At 34.9% G+C, this 14,070-nt stretch overlaps 1 pseudogene; it reads right to left on the bottom strand.

Moving 5' to 3' along the window:
• Positions 1–1,326: 1,326 nt before the first annotated feature.
• On the bottom strand, positions 1,327–3,201 carry LOC147420465 (uncharacterized; annotated as a pseudogene).
• Positions 3,202–14,070: the final 10,869 nt, after the last annotated feature.

Below are 14,070 nucleotides of genomic sequence, written 5' to 3'. Positions count from 1 at the left end.
TGGGGTAAAATTACATGGCATATGCACTCAAGGTGCATTATATGATTTAAACAATGATAAAAAGCAAGGGAAAAATTAGAATATACACAATTTGATAGAAACCACAAGATGAAACGGGAAGTTTTCACTTATCTCCTCCAGCGAATGAAGAGGTTGTAGAACTATGTCGGTGTAGTTCTTGTGACCATGGAAAAGCTGACTTTTTCATCATCAAACTCCTCCTTTTGAAGAGCTTTATCTTGGTTATTTGCTAATTTTTTCTCTTTTTGTGAAAGGATGAAGAAGTTATGGTAATATGAGTTTCATTCTAGAGGGATAAATTGAGCTATATGTGTGTAGAGATGATAATTTTGAGGTATGGAGTAAGGGAGAGATGGGAATGGTGAAGAAGATGAAAGAAGCCATGAAAGTTGCAGGTTTTGAGTGATGGATGGAGAGAAATGAGTGTGTGTGTGTGTGTGTGTGTGTGGAAGTAGAAAAGGAGGTGAGAGAAGACTATGGGTTACTTTGAGAAAAGTGGGCAGACAGGGGTCCACTCAAAAAAATCATATCTCATTGGTGGTAGCTCCAAAATTTATCAAACTTTTTGAGGTGGGCCCCCTTCTTGTTGAATTTGCATAAGACTCCAAAGGTGAGCCCCTCCTTGTATTAAAGCATGACCTAATTGATTCTTAGGGATTTGAAATTTTGCATGGTTGTGGGTTATGCATAAATATGATATATGGATATGATAGAAAAAACAGGCTAGCAATTCATGAAATCTAGAATAGTGTGAGCTATATATATATATATAATAAATATATGAAAATATAGGGAATTAAATGAGTAGGGCCCTCATTTGTTTCTATTGATGTATATTTATTTACAAGAGGTAAGGTAAAATACCTGTAGAAAATAGGAATTTAGTGAAAGACAATGACTGATGGTGGAAGGTATTTTTTTGAGGTTTTTCCTTGGAGTGGATTCACACCAAAAATAAGGGAAGCTTGCATGAAATGATTTTTTATAGAAAACATAGGTAAGAAACCTCATGTTAATGGTGAGTAAATATACATACCATACTTAGGTAAATTACACAGACCTAAACATAAATATTTAAATAAATACCAAAATAATTATAATAACAATCCCTATATTTAGGCCCTATATACAATGAAATACTTATACACAAAAGGGCTATAATATACTTTGGCTTTTATTTTTATTTATTTATTGGCTCAACTATCCCAGTGACTAGCTAAGAGAGGGTTTTTAAGGAGATTTGGGGAAAGTTTCCTAACTCACATACGCCTATGTACAATGAAAAGGTAGGGATAACCACAATTTTTAGGTGATTTTGGTAGGGTGAGGTAGCGCATTATGGCAATTTTGGATAGCCAAAAAACGGCTATTACTACCACTGGATGCCGCAATCGAAAGCACCCTGGTCGCCACGTGTTGTAACTCAACTACGTCTCCTCCATATTCTTTCCACCATACTGGGCCTGAAAACCTTTTTATGCTATCAAGAACCCAAGGATCTCCGAAAGTTCCTTCCCTATTGGCATAATCCACCCTCTGCTTGCTGGAATGCATCCATGCCATGGTCGCCTGGCAACAACTGCGAGCAGAAATTTCTAAAGTCTCTCATTACCTCTTTGCTGGAAGCTTGTCCGCTCATTTGAAACTTTGGATCCAAGAAAAATGCAGCACCATGCAATGGTGTGTGCATTTGAGCCCATCGTTTCTCCACAAGTTGCACGATATTTGTGTTCTCACCTTGCACTGTAGTGGTTGTATTCTTTGGTTTGACGTAGCGTCTCAGACACGATCCAATAAACCTTACCAATGCAAACTTATATGTGTTGACAACCCTTAGTAGTTCCACATAGGGCTTACTAACCCCAAAAGATAAATGTCCCACCAAAAGAGAGGAGATTGCACCAAGGACACACATTTTTGAGCTGCTTCGCGGTGGCTTGGATACTTGCTGAGCCAAGCCTCCCAACGGAGATCTGCAACAGTTTTTGTAAGAGCCGCTCGCACTTCAATGAGATTATTCAAAACATAGTATGTTGTAGTGAATCGTGTAGCACAAAAAATGTGAAGTACTTTAACCGTAGACTTGGAGCGAAATAAAGCATATGTAAACTAATGTTCCCGTATAAACTTGACTACATGATTGGCATCAATAAGGACATGTTTTATGAATGATAATCTACCCATATCCTTTACAAGTAAATTTAGGGTGTGTGCTGTACATCAAAGCCATGTAATTTCGGAGTACTTTTCCATAATGGCTAAACCCGTTCCTTTGTAGTTAGAAGCATTATCTATAACAATAGTTGTCACATTCTTCGGTCCGCCTAGTCGAGAGCGATAGCTCGCTCATATACCTTTGTCAAGTAGAGAGATGTCTTATCTTTCATTGAGGTATCAATGGCCTTTAAAAACATTGCACCTTTGGGACAAATTACCATGACATTAATCAATGGTTTTTTCTGACATTTGGTCCATCCACCGAGCGCTATGGTATAGCCAAACGCCGAAACAAAGTCAAGCACCGTTCCCTTAAGAATCGCTTTTGTACTGCTCTTGACTTTGTCCACATACTCTGTTCACATTTTATTATAATCAGGATAGATGAATCCTTTTTTTGCAATTGACATTAGTGCATCTTTGAAAATAGGAATTTATTATGACATTAAATGGAATTCCTCAAGCCATGAAGGCTTGTGTCCACTTTAGATGAAATTCGAGCATGTCCTGATGAGCAAATTCTGCGTGTAGAGTCACAGGCATAGCGGCTCTGTTGGATGTCTCGGGTCTTGCATCCATCCCTTCCATGGCACCATTTGGAAAAGTGTAAGGATTTTAAGGTGTTCGGGTTGTTCCCATTGAAGGTCCTCGGCTAACTCACACGTCCTCTTGATCTACACTCACTTCTTCTATGTTGACAGATGACCCACCTATCATACCCTTTTGCCTCTTAGGAAGAAATCCTGCCTATTTGCATCTCTTTCCATACCCTGCAAAATGGACCCATATGTCTTTAGGCAGTGCTCCACATTCTTTCACATTGGGGCTAGTACCGAATAAATGTTCCTTGATGCGAGTTGCATTGTCATGGAACTTATGCCCACAATGTTTGCATTTCACAAATGAAATTTTTTCGCCTTTCTCTATTTCCTCCACATATGTCCACTCTTTTCCTCGCACCATGCTTTCTGACATCAACAAAATATATCCTACAATCAATAGAAACAGTATGATTATAATTTTTCACCATAATCATGCAATGAGAAAGATAAAAGGTTATAGATATGTTTGCTAAATTAAAATGATGAATGAATAGTGTTAAGATAATATTTTAGGGACAATCACCAATGGATATGACATTCCTAGCTACTAGGAGGTAAAGAGTGTTTGCTCAAGACAACTTAGATGAGCGATGGATTCATCTCACATTCCACTATCTATGTCTCTTGGAGGTAGGAGCTACTGCTCAAACACCACCAATCGACCCTAAAATAAATGAGGTCTCTAATTTCTATATCAACATAGAGGTAAGAGCATGAGCTCGATAACATCCATGTGACTCCTAAATATGTATGACTAATATTCACTAGGAGGTAAGAGCTTTTGCTCGATCACATCCTAGTGATTTCTATAGATAATCCACCATCTTTACTTAGAGATAAGAGCATAAGCTAGATAACAACCAAGTGAATCCTACTTCATACCTTAAACCTCACTTGGAAGTAAGAGAATCATCTCATAAAAACCAAGAGGCACTAAGTGGACCTATTCTATGTCTATATGGAGGTAAGAACATTTGTTCATGACAACCAAAAGACCCTACATGTATGTGTATATCTTATCCATACTTAGAAGTAGGAGACCCTGCTCAAACAACCAAGTATAGAAGTATTATAATTTAAATATCCTTTGGTAACCTTTTAGTTGCACATAGAAATGTTTATTTTAATCTTCTAAATCAATTTCTTATCTACCTAGTGAATGATATGTTCCAAAATATATGAATTAACACTATATCTATGGACATATTATAGCTATGATAGATTTTAACCATCAATTATCACTTTTAGTATCTATTTTAAAACAAAATAGAGCTAAGAGTATAACCTCTAATGTTTAGAATTATACATTCGCACTAAAACACTATAGCTTAAAAAAATAGCCTCTAATGCTTAGAATTATTTATTTATCTATTCTTAAAAAATAGAGCTAAGAGTATAGCCTCTAATGTTTAGAATTATACATTCGCACTAAGACACTATAGCTAAAAAGATAGCCTCTATTGCTTAGAATTATTTATTTATACTAGCACAATAGAGTTAAAGAATAAGTTCTACTGCTTAGAATTATAGATGATTCAAATCTATTCATTTGATTTATTTTTAATATTTTAACATTAAAAATAATATATTTTCTTAAAAAATCAAAGGATTTTTTAAGTTGACAATTCAACATTTCTATGTCGGGGCAAACCTGTCACTTTGGTGTAGGAAATTGTACCTAAAGCACATAAATCAAGGCTTTTTATACTATGTCAGAATCGATCGATACCTATCGATTGATAGTCTTTCAATCGATACAATATCAATCGATAAGTAAGCAGTAAAATGTTATTTTGAATAAAGCTGACGTGGCACTGAATAATACGTGCGAATAAATCTTTGAAACATATTAATCGATCATTATTCACGAATAGAACAAATGTCGAATAACGAATCATGCAACCTTGATCAACATGACATAGACATACTCAACTCTTCAAGCTTGAGCAGTGCCTGAAGTAGCTAAGACTTTTAGATCGCTACTTGAAGCTTTGGGACTAATGTGTTGCTCATTTAGTGGCTTAGGTGCCCGACTCTGACACTTATGCAATGTGTTTTGAATGGCAACTTGGACTTAACATTTCTAGATGTTCTTGAGATTTAGGACTCTAACATTGTTTTTGTCTCTTGATGCCACCATTTTGTCCATTAAGTTGGCATGTTTCTACTCCTCTTTATTCTCTTTTTGTACACAGTTAATGCTTTGTGAAATAGATTTTGAGGTTACAACAAGGATTGATGAAGCCTTTTGAAACTTGTTAATCTTCTCAAGGATTTCTCCTTGTTGTACCTTTTCTTTATCACCTTTGAGATGAGGCTGTAGATGTGGGTTGGTTCTCTGTAACTGAGTTTTTAATAGAGGTTTGTAAACCCACTTTGTTCTTGGTCCCTTTGTAACTGTAATTTATGGTTTCCTCGTTGTCACATTGTCTTTATGGACCTTAAGTTTTGGTATCCATATGCAACTACTACTATTGTAAAAGCCTTTCTCTTGTAGTAGAGGATGAGGGATCCATTTGAAGGTTGTGCTACCTTTGGTTGTGATTCGTTGCCTTTCGTTAGAGCCTTGGTGTTGCACGATTGTTCTTAGTTGTTCCAAGTTAAAAGCTACTACTTGAGGTAAGCATATTTGAGAGCTACCCTCATAGAATCTTTGTGCTACAAGTAGCTTGATTGGATTCATCGATTCCTTCAATTGCATTTCTTGGGTAGTTTGGTAAACTTTTGGCTTTGGTACCCATATTTATCATGTTGCTATTTTTTGACGATCTTTTCTTCTGGATTTTTTTGTTGTTCTTCCTCCTAATTGATTTGTTTGTCTTGTGCTAATAGCTTTACTTTCTCTTTGTGGAATTTTTGTCTAGGGAATAGTATCTCTAGGTTATTACCTTTGATTTCTTGGCCCAAAAATTAGTGTTCCTATGAAAGTAGCCTTGAGCAATCATTGACTCTTGAGATGCTACCCACCCTCTCACCTTTCATTGTTGAGGTGGTTCTTGTGACTATATCCAAAGTGGATCTTTGATTTTAATGTGCTCTTTGGATACCAATACTTGGTTAATTCTTTTTGGACTTCTACGGAGGCTCTATTGTGATGAAAATTCGGGTTGATAAATTTTTTTTAAAGGTTTCCATTGCATTGCCAAGCATCGTGGCCTTCTTTTTCCCCAAGCATTGTCTCAAAGAAATCTCTTTCATCCTCACTTATCTAAAGGGTATTTCATTTTCTCTATGCCTTTCTTTATTTTCATTTTCTCAAATTACTTAAGGCATTTGTAGGGAACAACATTATACCCATCTTCATCACAAGCCTTGGTAGGACTTACCTCATTTATGCATACATCTAGCATAGCTAGTATTCGATCCCATCAAAAAGGTTCAAAGAGATGTTAAATAGAAGGCTTTGGGACATACACTTTGTTCTCTACCATCCTCTCCAATATACAGTCTTCCCTTTCTAAGTCTCCACATTTAGATGCACCACACATACAAATGGAATTCTCTAATTGTAGCCATTCATGAACCTTCGTCGATCCAACCTTGTTGCGTGATTCAAATTCTTCTATTGGTGTCCTCATGAAATGTCTATAAGAGTGGTTTGTTAGGTTTATCTTGGTTATTGTTTGGTCATGCCTTAGGTAGATATAGTCGTAACCCCAATATTTCACCATTTTGAGTTGGTGCATAAACGGACATCCCAAAATACTATCGAAATTGTTTTCCTTGCCAAAATCCACTATAGAAAATGTATTCTCATAATCTATTCCATAGAAAGTGACTACTTTTTCTACATTTCCTTGTAGTTATGGCTACTTCTGCTCTACTATCTAAAATACATGTCATTTTGACATTTGGCTATTCTACTAGTATGGTGGTGTTGCCATCTTCTCCTTCATATTATTTGCCACTTTGTTTATTGGTATGGACTCAACGCTCTTGGGTTTTGCACATTTTTTTTCCTTTGCTTCTCTTTCAATGGTTTTATAGAAAGCATTTATGCCCACCTTTTCCAAGTTGTTTTCCACTTTGGCCCATACATGCTGATAGATTTTTAGCAATTTTACTAGCACTATGGTGCACTGGATAGGAGTAGACAACAATTCTTGTAAACTCCTTGAATTGATCATTCTCAGTGATGAATTCCATTTTGAGGGTACAACTCTCACTTCCAATTTGGCTTCATGCTCTCCCATGGATGATAGTAAAGTCTTCAATGTGTGTAATTACTCTCTCTAGATGCTATAGATCCAACGTCACCATAAAGTGAATGGATGTCAAGGTTTAGGTGCTCATACTCCATGTTTATCTTGGGGATGGGGGTGGATTGATATGTCACGCTTCCTTCCTTTGTGTCTCTTATCGCTTCCCAAAATTCATTTATCCATGGCTCTTTTACCTCTAAAATAGGTACTATCAAATATGACCTGTTGTCATATGTGGTGTTTGCAACCACGCGCTTGTCAATCGGAGATTTTGGTTTAGCTTTTTGTGATTGTGCATTGATTTTTTATTTTATTGTCATTCCAAAGTTGAGTTTCTCTTTCCATGTGTTGTTGAGGTTTTGGCTCTATTTTTATTTGAGGGGTTATTTCATTGCTTTTGTCCTTTGGCATCTTGAAGTCAACTATTCACCTTTTATGAATATATTGATCAGAGGGATAGATTGGCAAAATTATGACTTGTGTAGTTTTGATTAGTTTCTTATACATTTCTATCTTTGTTTCTCAATCTTTGCATATTGATATATCATCCATCTTCGCTCTACAGTCTGCTTGGATTTAAGTTCCACCTTGTATATTGATATATCATCCATCTTTGCTCTAGAGTCTGCTTGGATTTAAGTTCCACCTTGTATGCTTGCAATATAGCATCTAATGATTCAAAGACTTTGTCTCCCAGCATTGATCCTCTTGAGTTTATTGTAGGGGTCATGTTTGGATCCACTATTGAAGCTTTTTTTTTTTAATGTGATTTCAGTTGCTCTAGAGCTTGAGAAAGCTCTATAGCCATGGTTTCTTGTTCACGCTTTTGTTTGGCTTTCAACTTGTTTCGTTAAGCTTTGCAAGTCTTATGCTAAGTTTGAATAGATTTTCCATGCATTATTGTTGGGTTTATCTTTGCTCACATCTCCTCATTGCTCCTTTCAATCATGACTTCTCAAGCCTCAACTCTTGCCACTTTGACCAGAGTAATTTTCTCAGCAACTAACCCACTTGTATTGGGTAGAATTTTTATCATTTTTCATCCTGTTTTCCCTGCTCTATTAGGATTTCTAAGGCAATCCTTTGCAAGGTGTATTTGGCCACACTTTGGATAAAATTCAAATAGTGTCAATATTTGTCCTTTGTATGGACAATTTATAGGCCAATGATTACCTCCATACTTGTAACATATTCCTTTTTGCTAAGGTTGTTGCGGTGATGGTTGATTCAAGGGAGGTGGATGATATGGCCACTCTCTCACAAAGTTACAATCCTTGTAGCACTCACTTGTCTCATGGTTTGTCCATTTTTGTTGCATTATGGGTCTTGGGTGTGTATGGCACTGAGTGGTAGGATGATAGCCTCCACACATGGGACGCACTTTCTCATGTGAGATTGTTTAACTTTTTGAGCTTGTTTGAAGGCTTGGTTTATCCTTCCGACTACCTCTTCAACTAGTTTCTCAACATGGATAGTGGTTGAGCTATGTTTGAGCTACACCTTCATTAGTAGAAATCATTTTAGTGGTTGAGTCATCAGTGTCTTCTAATATCTCACCATAAGCTTTGCAATTTTCCACAAGATACAAAGCTTATTTAGTTATTTATTCCAAAGAAGAAAATCCCTATAAGTGAAGACCCTTTTTTGATGTTTTGTTTTTCAAACCTTCCATAAAAATCACTATTAGGTCTTGTTGTGGAACGTCTTGCCATGGACATCTCTCAAGATATTTTTTGAATTTTAGAGAGGCTTTCTTCACCTTCTTATTCCTTTGTTTTAAAGAATATATCTGTGACACATTATTATGCTTTATTCCCTGTTTGGAAAATCATCTACGAATTTCATCAAGAGATTCTATATCGTAGCAAAGGCATCTCAATTCAATGGCTAGAACCAAGTTAAATATGTCCCTTGAAAGTTCAAGCCGAATCCTTCATATTGAGTATGGAAATAATGCACTTCCTCTGCTCTTAAGACTTTCTTAAAAAGAGATACATGGTCATGAAGATCCCTTGATTCACCATATTTTTTGTTTATGCATTTAGCAATTTGAGATGGTCTCATTTATTGCGCTTCAATCACATATCTTATTGTTCTTGGGTCTATCTCAAAGATATCTTTGTCTATTTCTTGTTGTCTTGGAGGAAATCCTGGTGGAATTCTCTTTAGCATATGCTCAAACATTGTTTTTGGAGCTCTTTTTCCAAATTGTGGTCCTCTAGACCCCATTATGACAGTGTATCCCTCTTGCACTATAGATTTTGTTCATGTTTTTGCTTTTGGAAATTTACCCTTGATTTTTTAAGTCTTTTTGGTCACCAAACCTTTCACATAGTTCTTTGTGTTGGCTCTTTGTAGTGGTTATCTTTCTATCCAAAAGTCACTCCAAGGTACATGAATTGTGATTCATGTTTGGCAAGATCTAGTTTTAAGATCTATACCACTTGTAGAGGTCATTTGCAATTTGTGACAAAACTTTTTTGATTTGAATACCAAAAGGTCAAAATTTTCTTGTGTTTTGGTCTAATGAGTGTGACTTTAAGGGTTTTCCAATTTCTTGGTTTTGGTGCGGTTTCAAGAATCTTTTTTCACTCAAATTTTTGGGGTTGGTGTTTGTTGGTGATGAAGATTCAGGATCTACAAAAAATAAATTGTTTTTGCTTTGAGGTACATGAATCGCAATTCATGTTTCTTGATAGGATTGGACCAAAATTCTCAAGCTTGTTTCTCAGTGTATATGGAAGCTATATTGGGTGGTACTTTGAAATTTGGTCACGATTTTCCTTGTTTCCTAATGCCTCTTTAGATTTCATAGACTTATGATGTGTTTGCCCAAAATATGGTTTTTAGTCCAAGTTTTTCTATGAGTTTTGTAGCTCAGATTGGTGGTGTTTTGTCTACTTAACATACTCCTATGAACTTGAAATGATAGAATGCAAAGATATGAACAAAACTTGAAAAAATGGCTAATGGTGGTGGAATGCACAACACTCTGAAAAGCAATGAGAAAATTGATGAGTGAAATTCTTTGTTTTGCATAACAAACCTCTTTTCTACCAATTAAAAGATCTAGCTAGTCCTCGACTCTTAAGCTCTACCAAGTGACAAAACCTCATTTTGCAGACTATGTTGCTAGTGAACCTCCATAAAACTGATAGTGAATATGAGGAGGTTCATGAATAGGCTCACTCAAATGAAGGATACAAGGAGAGAAACACGATGTATAGAATGGTTCTTCTTAGCTTCAAAAAACTAGGGAGCATTTCCATTGCTCAAGCAAAAGAAAGTGAGCAAAGTAGAATTTCGAGCGAAAATGACCAAACCTCTAATACTGTACCATCATAAAAAAATTAAAGACAATCACACAAAGTATGGTTAAAACATGCGGAGAGATGAGAGACTGTTTTATTGCTATAAAAATGTTACGAAGTAGCTCCATCAAAAAATTGCTATTGACCACAAGATTCCTACAATGTGCCCACACAAAAGATAAAAGATGAATTACTTCTAGAATCTATATGTTCGTGATTTCTACAAACAATAGTATATTACAAGCACCAACAAACAGCCATGTCTTAATAGTGTTACATAAAATTATCAAAAGAATACGTAAAAAAACCATAAGTCTAAGCTTAAAACCAAAGAATTTTTACGTAGAATGAAGTATCCATGTGCCTCATATATCACCCAAGTAAGAGATGTTCAACTTAAAAATGATCTAATTCCCTCTAAAATATTAATTTTTACATGAAGTAATTCATTTAATATTTATATACATGACAATACGGGAGATATAAAATTTAATCATTTTGCCTATATCATTGTTTTTAAAATGTCCCAAAATCTTAAAAGTAAATATCCATACATCTCACTATGAGTTTAGAGACAAAATTTTGACTTTATTATGAAGTAAAAAGCTTCAAAGACTTTAAACCAATTTTAATTTTATAGTTATTGAAATGTGACAATTTTGACCACATCGTTGTGTCCGAAACGTCTCAAAACCCTAGAAATGACTACCCATATGCCTCATTCTGACACTCAGAGGCGGGGTTTTGGGCCAAAACAGAATAAAAAATTGCCCCAAAGGGTCCCGCGCCGACGTGGGACCCTTTCAGATAGTTTATGGCTAGAATTTCATAATTTTGGCATCATGGTTGCATCTGAAATGGCCATTAGGTAGTCGTTTCTAAGGTTTTTAGCTATCCCGTATATATAGTCGTTCTAGGATTTTCGGCCATTTCAAACGCAACCATGAGGCCAAAATTGTCAAATTCCATATGGAAACTGCCTGAAAGGGTCTCGTATCGGTGTGGAACCCTTGAGGCAGTTTTTGGACCTTTTTTGGGCCAAAATCCTGTCTCCGGGTGTCAAAATGAGGTATATGGACAGTTTTTTCTAGGGTTTTGGGGCGTTCTAGACGCAATGTAGTCAAAATTTTAAAATTCTAACAACTATAAAAATTTAGATTGATTTAAAGTCTTTTGAAGATTTTTATTTCATAATAAAAAATCTCTATATATTTACTTTTGAGGTTTTTGGGACATCTTAATGCCGTAGTCTTTTTGTGGATCCATGGACATTTCAAACACAATGACCGATCAAAATTATCAATATGTATCTCTCTCACATAATATTGTAATAATAGAAACTCTACAATTTGACACAGAATACCTTGCAAGCTTTTAGGTCACGTCCACATTTCTTTTATTAAGTGTTAGAACAAAGTGCGTCCACATAATATAAAAGTGAGATCAAAGTTGTAATTTTCTATTGTTAGTTTATATTTCACTAAATATTGAAGGAAATTATTTTAAAAATGTATTGTATTACAAATTGTATTATATATTGCAGTCTTTACTGTCTTTGGAGAGATGGCTTATAAGTCATTATGCAAGGGAATCTCTTCAATGATGCTAGCATGCATACTAGTTAGTATGAGTAGTTTCTACTCTCCCCAAAGAAACCTTGATGATTGGATTTCATGTCATGATCTTGCAACATCTTTTCAATGGCAGTATGAGCATAAATTAAAATTGTGTTAAATAAACCATCTTCTTTTTGTAAACAAGTAGAAAAATCACCCTTTTAAATAACATCTCTTTAATGGCAGTATGAGCATAAATTAAAATTGTGTTATATATACCATCTTCCTTTTGTAAACAAGTGGAAATATCATATTTTTAATCAATATTTTCCTTGATTAGATGCGTGGCTCGCTCGGTATTTTGGTTGCAAAAATATGTTAGCTCGGTGTTTGGTAAAGGTTTCTCACTTACATTTTGATCTTTATCCTGAAGGATCCTTAAAATTGGTCTTAGGCCTGGTTATCAAGGTCATTATATATTTACATCAGAAATGAGTGGGTAGTCCCAATTACATCACATTTTTTATAAGGTCTTTTTTCTCATCCATGGGCATTTCAAACAAAATGACATGTCAAAATTATCAATATGTGTCTCTCTCACATAACAATGTATAATAATAGAAACTCTATGATTTCACACAAAATACCTTGAAAGGTTTTAGGTCACGTCCATATTTCTTTTGTTAAGTGTTAGAACAAGGTGCGTCCACATAATAGAAAAGTGAGATCAAAGTTATAATTTTCTATTGTTAGTTTATATTTCACTAAATATTGAAGTAAAGTATTTTTAAAATAATTGTATTGCAAATTGGATTCTATATTGCAATCTTTACTGTCTTTAGAGAGATGTATTATAAGTCATTATGCAAGAAAATCTCTTTAATATCAGCATGCACATTAGTTAGTACGAGTAGTTTCTACTCTCCCCAAAGCATGCTTGATGATTGGGTTTCATGTCATGATCTCTCAACATCTGGCAATATGAGCATAAATTAAAATTGTGTTATATACACCATCTTCCTTTTGTAAACAAGTGAAAAAATCACATTTTTAATCAATCTTTTCCTTGATTAGATGCATGGCTTGCTCGGTATTTTGTTTGCTCGAAAAAGTTTGCTTGGTATCTGGTAAAGGTTTCTCACTTACATTTTGATCTTTTGGTCTTAGCCTAGTTATCAAGGGAATTATATATTTACATCAAAAAAGGAAGTGGGTAGTTCCAATTACATCATATTTTTCGTGAGGTCTTTTTTCGGATCCATGGAAATTTCAAACATGATGGCAGATTAAAATTATCAATATATATCTCTCTTACATAATACTGTAATAATAAAAACTCTATGATTTGACATAAAATACCTTGCAAGGTTAGGTCACGTCCGCGTTTCTTTTGTTAGGTGTTAGAACAAAGGGTGTCGACATAATATAAAAGTGAGATCAAAGTTGTAATTTTCTATTGTTAGTTGATATTTCACTAAATATTGAAGTAAAGTATTTTTAAAATATACTCTATTGCAAATTGGATTCTATATTGCAATCTTTACTGTCTTTAGAGAGATGGCTTATAAAGTCATTATGCAAGGGAATCTCTTCAATGTTATCATGCACATTAGTTAGTATGAGTAGTTTCTACTCTCCCCATTGATGATTGGGTTTCATATCATGATCATGCAACATCTCTTCAATGGCATTATGAGCATAAATTAAAATTTTGTTATATGCACCATCTTCCTTTTGTAAACAAGTAGAAAATTCACATTTTTAATCAATTTTTTCCTTGATTAGATGCATGGCTCGCTTGGTATTTTGTTTTCTCAAAAAAGTTCGCTCATCTCTTTTACATTTTAATCTTTATCCTTAGGGATCCTTAATATTGTTCTTCGGCCTAGTTATCAAGGGAATTATATATTTACATTTTGACATTTATACTTAGGGATCTTTTAAATTGGTCTTAGGCCTAGTTATCCGGGGAATTATATATTTACATCAAAAGTAAGTGGGTAGTTCCAATTACATCACATTTTTTGGGAGGTCTATTTATATTTACAATGTCTAGAATTAAAATAGGCCTCATGTTCTCTCGTGTAAGAGGATAAGGTCTTAAGGGTGCATGGTTTGCTATCTCATGAAATGATAGACCCCATGTCACCATAGAAAGACT

Source organism: Adiantum capillus-veneris, chromosome 28 (assembly GCF_014529385.1).
Source record: "Adiantum capillus-veneris isolate H3 chromosome 28, ASM1452938v2, whole genome shotgun sequence".
Taxonomy (NCBI): Eukaryota; Viridiplantae; Streptophyta; class Polypodiopsida; order Polypodiales; family Pteridaceae; genus Adiantum; species Adiantum capillus-veneris.
Note: the sequence above shows the minus strand (reverse complement) of the source record. Positions and strands in the feature narration are given on the sequence as shown.